Below are 14,968 nucleotides of genomic sequence, written 5' to 3' on the forward strand. Positions count from 1 at the left end.
AGTTGTGGGGAAGGCAAGGCCAGTGGACTGGCAGGCTAGTCTGCCTCACCAGTGCTGGGATCACAAGTACCCCATGACCATGGATTCTGGGTATCCAGCTCAGATTTCCATGCTTGCCAGGCCTGTCCTGTGCTGATTGTACTGTCTCATTAGCCTTTCAGACTTTCATTGGCTACATCTAGAATGCCAGAAATAGCTGTGCCTCAAAATTCTTTTTAACAAATTACCAAAATTGAAGCCACAATAATGTTGTTAGCTTACATTTTTATTTATTTATTTTTTGTTTTCTCTTCTTCATTTTCATTGTGAGCGAGAAAGAGTGAAAATATCTTATTCCTTTGTAAATGACCTTTTCAGTTTTCTGACTGATGCTTTGGTGTCAGTGGAACTGGCATCTGTTCATGGGCAGATGTTTAAGGACAGCTTGTTTGGAGTCTGAGGTGGCTGCATAGAGTCACTGTGCATAGCATTGGGGAAGAGGGGGCTGGAGTCTGAGGTGGCTGCACAGAGTCACTGTGTATAGCACAGGAGGCATATAGAAGATGATTCAGATTGGGTGGGGTCACAATAGGCTTAGGAAATCGCTCTTTAAAAAAAGTTTAGGTTAGCCTGTTGGTGTTGGTGCACGCCTTTAATCCTAGTACTCAGGGGGCAGAGCCAGGCAGATCTCTGAATTTGAGACCACCTTGGTCTACAGAGTGAGTTCCAGGACACAGCCAGGGCTCCATAGAGAGACCCCATTGTATTTGAGGCAGGCTCTCACTGTGGCGTTTTGGCTACGTCGGCACTCTTGGCCATCTGCCATCCACTTTGCCTGTTGAATGCTGGGATTGGAGGTTATGCTCCATCATACCTGGCTCAGTTCTTAGATTTACATGATTATGAGAAAACTCAGTTTCTCCGGTTGGTATTTCTGTCTGAAACCCAAGTTACACTAAACATTTGAGGGTTACAAGAGAAAAACACCTGAAAACAAACAGTAGCTCTCTTCTTACCAAAGTCTAATTCGTGGGCCCCATAGTCGAGGTGCCCCTAATTAAATACTTGGTCACTGTGTCTCTTCACAGCAAAGACACTAAATTACTATTTCTAATAGTTTTATACATGGGATAAACCTTCTAATGGGGAACTTACAAAGCATCCAGTTTTGGAAATTTCAGATTTTTTGATGAGGTGTGGTCAACCTAATCAATAAAGAGGCTTCGAGAATCCTGGGATAGTTCAGACAAGGGCAGTGTTGGGAAGGAGGGGAGGCAGCCAGCTGCTCTTAGAGGTTAGGCTTGGGAAGCAAGATGCGTGGGATCTGTATTGGTCATCTATTGCTATGGACAAATTAACCCCATATCAGGGTTTTAAAACAGCAAAAGCTACTATCTTACTCATTTTCTGAGAGTCAGGAATGTGGCAGCCATGTAGCTAGGATTTTTAAGAAACTGCGGCCAGGTACCAGCCGGAGCAGCTGTTACCTGAAGGCTCAGTTACCACTCAGTCTGTGGAGGCCCCTGACAGTGCAGCCTGCTTTTTATCTCTGTTTGGATGGCGACAACAGGCTTCCCCAAACTCAGTAATGCAGGAGAGCAGCGTGGCCACTGCCTTGTATGACCCTTTACTTTGCGTATCCTCCCTTAATTAGACAGGAGACACCAAGTCTAGTCCACACAGTCAGGATAGTGAGTGCCAGGAGGTGCCAACTTTGGGAGCCGTGATGGCTTTCAAGTCCCAGGAAGAGTCAACAAACAGATGCATGCTTCCTTTGAGACTTGCACTGAAGGGCAAGAAGGTCACAGAAAGAAGCCCTTACAGCTAGTGCCTTTCAGAGTGAAGCTGGGCTTCTGTGGAACCATGGTTGTTCCAGTTGCCTGCTACCGAATCCTGTTGACTTCTCCACACACCTGTAGGAAGACAGGAAGATGTCTGCTGTCTCCATTTTAGAGGTTACAGAATGAGGCCCAGGTTTTTAGAGCCTCAGGCAAGGACACATTTTTAGTTCTCAGCCTCTGTTAGATTTTTGTTGTTCTTTTAACCTTCCCTGAAGAGTGATTTCATTTACATGAACTTTTGTGAAAATAAGGTTCTCTCCCAGTCTCACCTGGAAGAGCTGATGTTTTAAATGCCTAATTGAAAATACAGAAACACTTTTCAACTATCAGGAAGGATGTTTGTCCCCTTTCTGCCAGCAGTGAAGAGTCCTTTCTGCTATTTTTGTAGCTGGGTGAGGTCTGATTTCTCCAGAATTACGCCATACTGTGGTTAGCCATGGCCTACGAGGGGAAAATAGATTTACTCTTTAAAATCATTGGTTTTCTAAGAAATGTGCCATTTACTATACAAATATGAATGCCTTTCTCAAGTAGAACATAGTGGTCACTTTGATATCAGGCATGTGAAGTTTTCTCCCCAACTAAAAATCTGAAGCCATGGGGTCCTCAAAACTTTGGTTCCTAGGCTTTTTCACACATCAGAAACACACTGCAAACACTTGGAATGGTACTTGAAATTTGTGAAGAAGTTGATAGTTATTTAGAGTTGTCTTTTGTGTCAAACATATTCATGTTTGACAGTGGAAGTCTACAGCATGCTGGACAAATGTAGCCACCAAGCCATATTTCTAATAAAAGTATATCCATGTGGATATCAGGTAATTTGTTCTGTATTTTACCAGACTCATGCCAGCCTCTCAGCTTTGCATGTAGGATGCCCTGAGTTACTCGATTTGTTCAGGTACAGTGTGGAGTAACTATTATGATTTCAGACTTCTATTTAAGCTCATCACTGGCTATCTGCAGTGTGCTTATGCCCGTAAGTTCCGATGGCATGAGTTATGGAAAGTTACTCCGGTTGTTTCCTTTTTAAAATGAAAATTATTTATTCCTATTTATTGTCTTAGTGTTTCCGTTGCTATGAGGAAACACCATGACCAAAAGCAGCTTCGGAAGAAAAGGATTTATCTCACTTTCCCATATCATAGTTCATCATCGAAGGAAGTCAGGACAAGAACTCAAGCAGGACAGGAACCTGGAGGCAGGAGCTGATGCAGAGGCCATGGGAGGGAACTGCTTACTGGCGTAGTCCCAGTGGCTTGCTCGGTCTGCTTTCTTATAGAACCCAGGACTACCATCCAAGGATGGCCGGGGCCCTCCCATGTCAATCACTAATTAAGAAAATGTTCTACAGGCTTGCCTATAGCCTTATCTTATAGAGGTGTTTTGTAATTGAGGCAACCTCCTCCATGATGACTTTAGCTTGTATTACGTTGACATAAAAAACAGTCAACAAACCTGATGGTTTGTGGTGGTGCATGCCTTTAATCTCAGCACTTAAGAGGCAGAGGCAGGAGGATGTCTGGAAGTTCAAGTCCAGCCTGGTCTATAGAGTGAGTTCCAGGACAGCCAGAGCTATACAGAGAAACCCTGTTTGGAAAAACCAAAACCAAATAAAACAAAACAACCGACAGCAAAATAAAAGAACAACAACAAAAAGCCCACAGTCAACATACTTATATATGTGCATGTGTAAATGTGTGAGATTTAGTGCACCAAGTGCTTACAAGTGCCTGTGGAAGCCCGAGGGTGTCAGACCCCCTGGAACTGGAGTTAGCTGGCATTCATGAGCCGCTTTGTGTGTGTTCTGGAAACCAAACCTCGTTCTCTAGAAGAGAGATGATTGCTTTCAGTTACCAGACTGTCTTTTAGGCCGTGTGTTGTTCCCTTTGTGTTGTGTAGACAAGTCTCAGAGAGTGTCCTTATCCCTTCAGGGTTGCCTGCTCCTTGAGGAAGGAAGGTGCTTTTAAAAATGTATTAGAAAAACCCACAGAGAAACCCTGTCTCAAACAAACAAACAAACAAAAAGATGTATTTGAAATGCAATGTTAGATTTCCTGCAGAATTTATATTCCACCCAACCAATGCATCATCCTTATCCCCCTCCCCCTCTTTAAAGACTGGCCTTGAACTCACAGAGATCCTCCTGCCTCTGCCACTCAATACTGGCATCCATGTGTACCGTCGTGCCCAGCTTCCATTTCTCTGTGGCCACTTTACAGTTGAAAATGTTGCTGGGTATGCGCACGATTGAGGAGACTAGAGGTCAGCCTTGGATGTCATTCCTCAGGAGCTGTGCACTTTGCCTTTTGAGACAGGTCTGTCGTGTTTGTTGTGTGTCTGTATGTGTGTGTGCCTGCACGTGTAGGTCAGAGGGTGGAACCGTGGGCTGCAGCTCACGGTGGGCTGGGCTGGTGGCCACTGAGCCTCAGGAAACACTTGCTTTCCTAGCTCTGGGACTGCAGACATCCACCCCTGTGTTTAGACTTGTACGGGCTTGCGCTTGTACTTGTGTGGTAACTTTCGTGTGTGGACTTTGAGAAACGCCTCTGCCTTAGCGCCAACTGATGCTCGAGCCCCCACTTCTTGCTTTTCCACCCAGCACCTGGGAGCCACCGGAGCAGATCACATTTCTCGTGTGTCCGTCATCAGCACAGGCATCAGAGCCTCCACTCTGGAAACAAGCAACTGACCATTTAAAGCTCTCTGAGTAGGATGACGGAAGGCGTAGTGACCATTCCTGTTCAGCTGCATATAAACACCCCTTTCCCTTAGACACTGCTGTGTTAAACTCCTTCCACACTTTCTCTTTGAGTAAAATTATGACCTATTTCCAGTGTGAGTCCTATTTAGACTATATGTTTAACTCCCCGCTTCTCTCGTGTGATTTAAAGTGTCCTCTTTGTGATTGCTACATTGATTTCCTCACTCAGTAAACATCCATGCCTTTCCTTGTAATGGGAAGGCAGTATAACTTCTGGTTTGGTTCTGTTATGAACAGGAGTACTATGTTTTTTAATTCAATGAATTTGTCTTGATTTGTTTTAGGTTTCTGATGGCCCAAGCTTAGGCAGTTAGTGATGTCTGGGTTGTCCCATCCTAAGCATTTAGGATGCTGAAGCTTCCGGATGGCAGAAATTGGCTGTAGCTCAGTCATTCAAAGGAGTGTTCAACTTCAGTCATGGGATGTAGTATGATTTTGCTGGTGGAAGATGATAATTACGTTGATGGAAGTGCTCACAGCTTGTTATAGTAAGAACAGTTCCCTTTCAGTACTTTTATTTGGAAAATATTCTCCAAGAATAATCTGTACTTTAGTTTCAGTTGGGGGACCATTTGGCATTGATTCTGCATTGCTTTCTAAATTTATTTTAGTTTTTCTGTTTGAATTTGAGACAGTGTCTTTGTGTAGCCAACATTGGCCTAGAACTTGCTCTGTAGCCCAGGCTGGCCTTGAACTTGTGTCAGTCTTCCAGCCTCAGCCTCTGGAGTGCTGGGGTGTCAAGAATGAACCATCAGTCCAGCTTAGTGTGAGGCTGAGTCTTAGCAACCTGCATTTGTGGGAGACAGGACAATAATCTCTATAGTCGGTAGGCAAGAGAGGCTGGGGGGTTGTGATCTGGGGTCTGTAACCACCCATCAGCGCACCAAAGGAGCTTTATACCAGTTAACATCTACATTCATTTCAGTTCTATTGAAGAGGATGTATTAGTTACTTTTCTATTGTGATAAAAAAAACCCACTGTGGCCAAGAAAGCATTTCATTGGGCTCATGGTTTCAGAGGGTTGGAGTCAATGGTGGTGGAGCAAAGGCATGACAGCACGAACAGCTAAGAGCTACATCTTCAACTACAAACAGGAGTCTTTTGAAATGTCAGATCCCACCCCCAGTGACACACCCTCTCCAACAAGCCCACACCTCCTAATCCTTCCCAAACAGTTCCACCAACTGAAGATCAAGTGTTCAAGTGTATGTGCCTAAGGGGGACCATTCTCATCCGAACCACCCCAGAGGTATTTGTGGGTGTTCTCCTCTTGAGAAACATTTTCTTTTCAGGTATTGTCTCTGCCAGGGTAATTCTTTTTAGAGACCTAAACATCATGAATGGAGCTATAGTCTGCTGGTTGGAATAAGGGGCCTTCTGTACCTCATTAGTAATGTTGCACTTGTGTTGAAATGACTGCCATCCATTCTCCCACCCGGTCTCCTCCTGCCTTCCTGTCTCTGTGAGTGCTTCACTGCATCTGATAGGGTTGCTTGTGCTTAGATGTGGGGTTATGTCGTGGAACAGTGGCAACTCAGCAGTGGCGACACCACTGGGTAATAGATCTCTCCCTGGGATGCAGTACCTGTCTCCCCATACATGCTCTTTATCATTTACACCCCAAGCATTCAGCAAGGGATTTCTAAGTGGGAATCGTTGGGTTAATACCAGAAAGTCCAAAGGTAAGTGGTAAACCAGAAAGCCTGTCAACCTAGAATTCAAATTAGCATGTAGTTCCTGATCACTCCTGAAATGGCTGGGGCCAAGGTCCAGATGGAGCTTGTGGGGAGGCTGTAAACTGCATAGGCATTGTACAAGTTGTTGTGGATGTTGGGAAATTGGCAGCCCTATAGTCTCCTTGAACACCCATCTCAAAGGCCTCGCCTTGAATCAAGTCGTTTTGGTCCTTCTGAGAGACTCCCTCCAGATCCCAGTTACCCCCCTGGTCATCGACTGACCGTCCACCTATGCATGGCAGCTGTGTCTGTTTATACCCATAGCAGGAAGGAATGACATACTCACAGTTTGTGTTCATCAACGCCTGGCTGTCAGCCAGCATGTGGGAAGTGATTCCCAAGGATTAAAATGATTTGTATCTGGTTTGTTGTGTTTAATTTTGGTGCCATCTTAGGGAAGAGTACATTTTGATGAGCTGAGTTACCTTTTTAGATTGACAGGCAAGCAGAAAAACCTTTTGCTGTTTTAGTCTCCTGTAGCCCAGGCTGGTCCTGACCTCACTGGCCCTGACCTCAATCCTCCGCTTCCCCATTGCTTGGAATGTAGGCTTGTAACACAGGTAACACCAGAAAATGTCCTCTTCTTAGTCTAACACTGCTGAAAACCTATCTGAAGAGTCAGCACTCCTTTCCAAAGAGCAGTCTTGTTTTTTAAGAAGGCAGTTAGGATAGCAATAACAATTTCAAACCAGAAGAGGCTGACTAAACGGTTCTCTGTGTGGCCTGTGGGCTAGTCACATCTGCATAAATGGGGGAATATGTAATATGTTAGAAGTCTAAGGTGGGGTCAGGCGTTGGTGGCACACACCTTTAATCCCAGCACTCAGGAGGCAGAGGCATGCGGGTCTCTGCAAGTTGGAGGCCAGCCTGGTCTACAAAGCGAGTTCCAGGATAACCTCCAAGACAATACAGAGAAACCCTGTCTCGAAAAACAAAACAAAACAAAAAAGTCTAAGGTGGGGTAGAAAATGTAAATATAAATACACTGATGGCTGCCTAGGTGCGCACAGTGCACCTGGATGGACATTGTAGTTATCTGGGGAGTGACCTCATGGTCTCGGGCTGGGTTCTAGTACAGCTTTGTGTAAGTGCCCCACATGATGCTAGTGTACAGCCATTGTGGACATTGGTGGACGGAAATTCAGAACACGACGTGTCATATTGTCCCCTGCAGTGCCTTCCTCCTGAAAGTAGAATAAATAAAAACTTAGTTATAATTTGCTTGGTTGGGTTTTGTTGAGCAGGCAGGTCTGCTTTTCACAATGCGGAGGAAAAAAAAATACCCCATAAAGATAGTTGGGGGAGAGGCTGGGATGATGGCTCAGTGGTTAAGAGTTCTTGCTGTTCTTACAGAGGACCCTGGTTTGATTCCCAGGACCCACATGGACACTTAAGACCATCTGTAACTCCAGCTGTGAGGGATCTGGCACCCTCTTCTGGACTCCATGGGCACCAGGCATGCGTGTGGTGCACAGACATGTATGTAGGTGAAACACTAACGCATACATGCAAACCTTGAAAGATCATTTAGTGCAGGTGGATGTGTACGTGCAGGTGTGTGTGTGTGCTCTCCTGAGTGAGCATGCAGAAAACCTCTGCTCAGTAGCTCAGCTAGATGGGGTGGCTGGCAGATGTGAGGTTATAGGCACACATTCATGCCCAGCTTGTATGTGGGTCTGGAGGGTTGGAACTCAGTTCCACATGCTTAGGCAGCAAATACTTTTTTCTGCTGGGGCATCTTCCCAGCCCTAGGGCAGGGCTAGGGAGATGGCTCAGTGTGTATAAGCACTGGCCTTGCAAGCACGAGGACCTGAGTTAAAACTCCAGGATCCACTCAGAAAGCCAGATGCGTACTTGAAGCTGTAACCCCCAGCGCCCCAGTGGGGAGACAGGAGATTCCGTGGAAGTGCAGAGGTTTCTAGTGTGGCAAGCACACTGGGAAACAGCAGAGAACCTTGTCTGAAGGCGGAAGGCCACTGCTGACACTGAGGTTGTCCCCCGGCTTCATGTGCTTGCCATGGGGTGTGGATGTTGGAATGCACAGAAAGGAATGCGTGTGCATGTATTGCACAGGTGTTTCAGAGCAGTGGAGTTTTCTCATAGCAGCAATGTCAAAACTTGGATGTTAGTTTCCTTATCAGGGCCTTGGCATCAAATAAACCATAGAGTGGACCAATAATGTGATGAAATAAATGATAGAATAATTATAGAGATCCATAGTAATTTAAAATTACAAATTTCGCACCAAGTCCAGCAAAGTCAGTTTGTAGTAAAATGTATGTATGGCTGCCTCCCCATAGGTCTCAGCATCCGGGGGGGGGGGGATGCGTACAGTCCCAGGAACAGAATCTAGCGTCTAATACTTGTGCATTTACAAATTTGGATAGGAAAGATTTGGAGAGCCTGAGCTATTCAGGCTGTCTCAGGAGGTCTTGAGGAATGTCTTCCTCACAGTTCACTTCCTGGGGTAAGCCTGGGCATGGGGACCCATCAGTGGCCGCTGTGTGGGAACTGGTGAGAGCAAGGCGGTTTCAGGAAAGTGGGGGGGTGGTGCATGCACACGCATGTGTATCTGTGTGTGTGGGGGCCAGAGGTCAATGTTAGGTGTCTTCTTCAGTCCCTTCATCTTATCTTTAAAATATTTAAAAATTAAATGTAATGTGTGCGTGGGTTAGAGAACTTGCCACAGAGCAACGGAGCAGACTGGAAAATGAGAGCCAGCAAGTGTGTGTGCTTGTTGTGTGTACTTGTTGTGAGAGAAAACCAATGCCAGGTAGGTTGCCCAGAGCTGGTTGCTGTCAGACCCAGAATTAGGGCTTAGACTAAAGTCTTTCCTCTGAGCCTGTGAGATGGTTCAGCGGGTGAAGGCATCTGCAGTCATGCCGACAACCTGAGTTCAATCCCCTAGACCCACACAGTAGAAGGCAAAAACCAACTCTCTTGCAAGTTGTCCTCTGACCTTTGCATGCAACTGCACACATATAGAACAAATACATGTGAAGAAAAAAAACACTGTTTTTAGCAGGGCAGTGACTGACTCACATACCTCCAATCCCAGCACACAGGAGGCTGAGTAAGGGGAATTACAGCCAGTTTGAGGACAGCCTGTGCTAAACAGTGGGACATCTCAAGAAACGAAAAAAAAACAAAACAACTTTTTGTAGTTAAAGAATTTGGTGTGTTCTTCACACTAGGTTCTAGAGACAGAACTCCTGAGCTAGGACATGGCAGAGACCAGTTCTAGAAGCAATGATGTTTTTTTCCCTCCAGTGGTAATTTATTTGATAATTGTCTGAGAATGTCTAGAGCACACTGCCTGTATCATCTGAACCACTGAATTGTGGCAACTTTGTAGCGGTTGTTCTAAGACTTGTCAGTGTGTGCCTGGCTCTGAGTCAACAGGGCATACCTGCCAAAAAACACTTGCTACAGTAGTTTGATCCAAACAATACTTCCATTTCTGAGCAACATGCCACTATCATCAGGGTTCCTAATTGACAGTGTGTTTTGAGTCAAGATGGCAGACTGGGTTCCAGGCAAGACATAACAACACACCCCAGGTGCCTGGCACCCACAGTCTGGACTCTTCCTGACTGCCCAGGCTGGAGGTGTTACTCTCTCCTGAGGGTTTTCAAAGAGAAAAACCTGTTACCCCTGGCTCCCTTGGAACTCTATTCTGTTTAGGCGTCTTTCTGCCACAGAGGCAAGAAGGGCAGGTAGAATTCCCATGTTCCAATAGTCCAGCTACTTGAAATAATTTCATTGAAAGCTTCCTAGCTGGTACAGTGAGGGACAGTAACCGCGCCCGTTCTTACAGTCCTTCCAGTAAGGCAGGTAGGTGCTCACAATGCAGCAAGTGCAGCAGAAACTCGGACTTCTGGTCCGGGCAGGCCATGAGAGCAGTAAGGCTGGAGGCCAGGTTGGACCAGGTCTTCTGGCCTATTTTCCACTCACTGTTTGCCCACACTCACAAGCTGTGCCAACTCCGTCACCTCTACAAACACGTTTGAAAGCCCTTTTTAACAGCACTTAACAATGAGTGCGTTGCTCCCAGTTCCCATCTTCACTCAGCTGATAGGGCCCAAGGGGCCAGTGTCTGCACTTAAACGCCTTCTGTGGAGCTGGGAAGATGGCTTCACTGGTGACAAGTCTTGTTAACCGTGTACTGTAGGTATCGTGAGCTTATGGCCTCTGCCTTTGTGAAGCATCCACAGGCCAACTGGCAGGCAGGAACTCGCCCAAACACTCATCCAGGCCATGTGTGCTCAACGCATGGATGGGATGGGAAAGATGAGGTATAGCTGGTATGTATGAAAATCAGGGGCCGCTTGCCAGGACTGTTGCGGACCTCTCGATGGCCCTGTCGTGGCGACTGGAGTTCAGGGAGATCGCCAGGCTCTTAAGGCCATCAGTACAAAAGGAAGAAAGAAAAACTTTAGATGCAATTGTGATCTGTCTGACAATAAAATGGCATCTTGTTCCTTCCGCTATACCATGTGTCTTAATATAGGAAGGCACACGGTTATACTGCTGGGTAATTTAGGTGGCCTCCAACGCAAGAAAGTGCTGAGCGACTCACCAGGAAGGCTTTGTTTGTAGTGTCCTATAATGCTGAGGTCTGAATAGTTCTGCAGTGACTGAGCCAGTGTTTGTGGTCATCAGGACTGATATGTTGAGCACTGCCCAGGGCTGCTGTGTGTGAGGGCCCGGGGAGCTCCTGGTTGAGGTAGAGGGAGAAAAGCTGTGACTGCTTATGGGGGAGGGGCGGTTCATGTGACTTGGAGTGATCAGGAGTCTGATGTCACTTGTAGGCCTATTTATGGCGTCTTTTCGGAATGCTGATGGTGTGAGTGGAGGTTCTCCTTGTTGTTTGCACCTGTGTATTTCTAAGGAGCGGTGGCTTCCTTTCTATTTTTAACCTCCCCTCTATCATCTGATAGGCCTTAGAGTTTCTCTTACACTCCTGTTTCAGCTCGGCCTTCAGGAAGACTTGAACGAATCAAGACGCAAAGAATGCTACTTGAAATGACTAATAGAGGGGGTGTCGATTGTGTGTGCCCCTGCCCCCATTTCTCCCCCTGAGGTTAATGTAGGATGTGTTGTCAGTGGATAGGTAGGTGAGAGAGCTCACAGGTTCTGTCTTGGAGGCTCTATGCTTGGGATCAAGGCCGGGGCCTCATGCGTGTGAGGCAAACATGCCATCAGGGTCACACCTCACTCTTCAAATCAGCGCTCTTAACCTTGACAATATCTGTTCTAAATAAATACATTGGCAATCTCATTTCCTTTCTCTTCCTTCTTTTCTTTCTTTCTTCCTTTTTTTTTTTCCTTGACACTTGGCCATTAGAGAGAAAAACAAAAAAGCCAGCCCCCAAGATAGATTTTTTTTTTAGCCAGGTGGTGGCATACAACTTTAGTCCCAGCACTTGGGAGGCAGAGGCCGGCAGATCTCTGAGAGTTTGAGACCAGCCTGGTCTACAAGAGCTAGTTCCAGGACAGGCTCCAAAACTACACAGGGAAACCCTGTCTTAAAAAACCAAAAAAATAAAAATAAAAAAGATTTTTTTTTAATTCTGCATAGCTACTGTATTTGGAGGGATCATAATTTGGTGATATTTGAATCCCCTAAGAAAATAATCTGCTTTTAGCCGGAAGTGTTACAGTTTGATAAGTGACTTTACTGTGACCTTGCTTTCAAGGTTCTATCTTCCACGAGGATGGGATTAAGTGTGAAACCGTACCTGGGTTTAGTGATGTCGGAAATGAAGGTATGACACGTTCGATACCCATGTTATCTCTGGTGCTGCTATACTGTCTGTCACTTTGTCTTCTGCTGGCTCCCATCTTTAGAGAGTTTTTCTCTATTCTCCCTCATGTCAGGTTGACCAGCATCCTCACTGGAGGAATTTCGTTTCTGTTGGAGTTTTTCTTAGAAGTAGTATTATTGGAGTAAAAGGTCATATAATGCTATAAGCTGTTAATTTGAATTAAGATACTTAAGTACATTTAAAAGTCACATTTTTTTCCCAAAATGCTTCATGGTCTGCCTTCCACCACTCCCCACTCCCACCCTTTATGGTTGATTTGGTGAGTGGATAGGGCCTGAAGACAGGGGCCCCCGGGTGACGGGTGGATAGGGCCTGAATACAGGGGCCCCCTGACGGGTGGATAGGGCCTGAAGACAGGGGCCCCGGGTGACGGGGGTCCTCTAGAATCACACCTCAGGCAAGCCATTTGCTTATTAATTCTTATTTTCTTTCTTCTCAAATAAAGTCCTAACATAGAAACCTGTGACTCGTTTCCTTCCCCGCCCCTTCCTTCTGACTGGAGCTTATCACATAGCTCAGGCTAGCCTGGAACGTGCATGTAGCCATGGTTCTGAGCACACATCAGTCCTTCCTCGCCCTGCAGAGACAGCACTTAGCTGAGATAGATAGCCTGCTACCTACCCACCTTCCTCCCTTCCGAACAGCTTGGGCACTTTTAAGTGTTCTATTAATTATTAATTTTCTGAGTTTTCCACTAAGGCAAACACAAGTTTCTTGTAGTTGGTGACTCATGGTCACATACTGTTTCTATTCATAGCATAGTTAGCATTGAGCAGCTCTTACTTTGTAGTACCCCGTGGAAGAAAATAAGCAAGACCAAAAGAAGACACTGGAAGAGTGACTGAGAACTGGTCCAGAAAGGATCCAGAGAACTGGTCCAGAAAGGATCCAGAGAACTGGTCCAGAAAGGATCCAGAGTGTCTAACGCCACAGGGACATGGTGGAAAATCCACCACCACCGCAGCCTGAAAGAGCAACTGATGGTGGCTTTGTTCTTTTCCTTTTCTCTTAAAGGTGTGTGTGTGTGTGTGTGTGTGTGTGTGTGTGTGTGTGTGTGTGTGCACATGGTGCTCATTTCTTTGTGTCTGTGCAAGTGTTTATTCCTGTGTGTGTATGCATGTGTGTGTGTTTCGTGCATGTCTTGTGTGTGGTGTGTGCATGTGTATGTCTGTGTGTTTGCATGTGTATTTCTGCATATGTGTTTCTTCTCTGTAAGCTCCCAGCCTAGCTTCATACTTTCCCTCATTTATGCTTATACTCCTGAATCTTGGCTAACCTCCTTACCTATTGGCCTTAAGGACACTGGCAGTGGCATCACCCATCTGCCTCCTTCCTGTCATAACTGGCTATGTACCCTTACCTGAAATTAACATGATGAGTTCCTCTCTACTTAACTCCATACAGTCACAGATAACTGCTAAAAAATTAAGAGGGAAGACCTACTGAGAAGGTGCTATACAGCATTAAGAGGTATTCCTGAAGTAAACAGAAAGCAGAATGTTCTCCCCCAACCCCCCCACTTGGCTGTCCTGGAACTCCATCTATAGACCAGGCTGACCTTGCACTCACAGACATCCACCTGCCTCTGCCTCCCCACCTGCCAGAATCTTCTCTCTCTCTCTCTCTCTCTCTCTCTCTCTCTCTCTCTCTCTCTCTCTCTCTCTCTCTCTCTCTCTCTCTCTCTCTCTCTTCCCCCCCCCCCAACTACACTGGAGGTTCTTTTTCCATCTTACACTGCTTCTACAGGAAGGCCCAGCGCCATGCTGTAGTGTGTAGGGACTGCAGTTGGCCGACTGAGGCAGATACTCATAGAGTTTCAGGGATGAAAGGAACTCTACTATCCATTTATTTGCCTTCAGTAATTCTAGATGTATCATCACCCCCTCCCCACACCAAGGTCCTAGTCTCAAAAATGAAAGTTGTTCTTAGTATTTAGACTGGGACCTGCTCTAGAACCAAGGCTACCGGCTCCTTGCCTCTCCAGGGCTTTCAATATGCCTACATGCTGTGTGACTATCATCACATGGTTAAAGACTGTTAGATATCTTAGATGTCTGATCTAAAGCTCTGGTTGCCATTATGTAGTATACGTTGTTTGTCTAACTAGAAGCTTTCTGTAATCTCTCTATCCACACTCTTGAGTCCTGGCCTTTGACCTTGTTTGACACAGGGTTCTAGTGACCTTTGAGCTTCTGGGGAGTCTCCTATGTCTCTTACCTCATTGGAAGAGTACAGGGATTAAAGATGAGAACTTCTGCAGCTTGTTCTACATAGTCTCTGGGGATCCAAACTCAAGGCCTCATGCTTGTACAGAAGGTATTTTACCCTCTGATCCATCTCCCCAAGCCACCGATAAGGTATTTTAGAATATGGTCTCTGTAAGGGAAAATAATGAAAGGGGTTCTTGGTGGTGAGAATACTACAGCCCAGTGTCCCTACTGCAGCTAGAGTATGGCTAGGTCAGCTTGTTTGTTTTTGTTTGTGACAGATTCTTACTATGCATGCAGCCCAGGCTGGCCTGAAAAGCCTGCAGTCCTCCTTCCCCCCGACCTCTCAGTTTCTGCAGGCATTACGTCATTAAGAGCTGTCTGCACGTGAACAGATGGAAGTTTGAGTGTTGACACTCCACTTCAAGGTTTTGTAATGTGGGCAGGCTATGGGGGGGGTCGTTCTTTTGGCTCCCTATTCTTCACCTTTAAAGATAGCTATTCTATTTTTAAGGTTTATTTTATGTGTGCTAGTGTTTTGCCTGCATGTATATAAATGGACTGCATGCATGGCCCCAGCAAAGGCACCATGGTGCCCCCACAAGAGGAGGA

The 14,968-nt window shown here is 45.9% G+C and overlaps 1 protein-coding gene and 1 long non-coding RNA gene across 4 annotated transcripts in view; one reads left to right on the top strand and one right to left on the bottom strand.

The window, feature by feature from the left end:
• Igf2bp2 (insulin like growth factor 2 mRNA binding protein 2) overlaps positions 1-14,968 on the top strand; it is a 112,878-nt gene that overhangs the window by 18,769 nt on the left and 79,141 nt on the right. The gene's annotated exons all lie outside the window — the stretch shown is intronic.
• LOC121141995 lies at positions 7,286-14,519 on the bottom strand. Its single transcript, XR_005879004.1, has 3 exons — positions 14,367-14,519; positions 12,063-12,235; positions 7,286-7,505 (listed from the first exon to the last, which is right to left on the bottom strand). It is a non-coding gene; the product is annotated as an uncharacterized LOC121141995 (long non-coding RNA).

The sequence above is a fragment of the Mesocricetus auratus genome, unplaced genomic scaffold, assembly GCF_017639785.1.
Source record: "Mesocricetus auratus isolate SY011 unplaced genomic scaffold, BCM_Maur_2.0 Super-Scaffold_100008, whole genome shotgun sequence".
Lineage (NCBI taxonomy): Eukaryota > Metazoa > Chordata > Mammalia > Rodentia > Cricetidae > Mesocricetus > Mesocricetus auratus.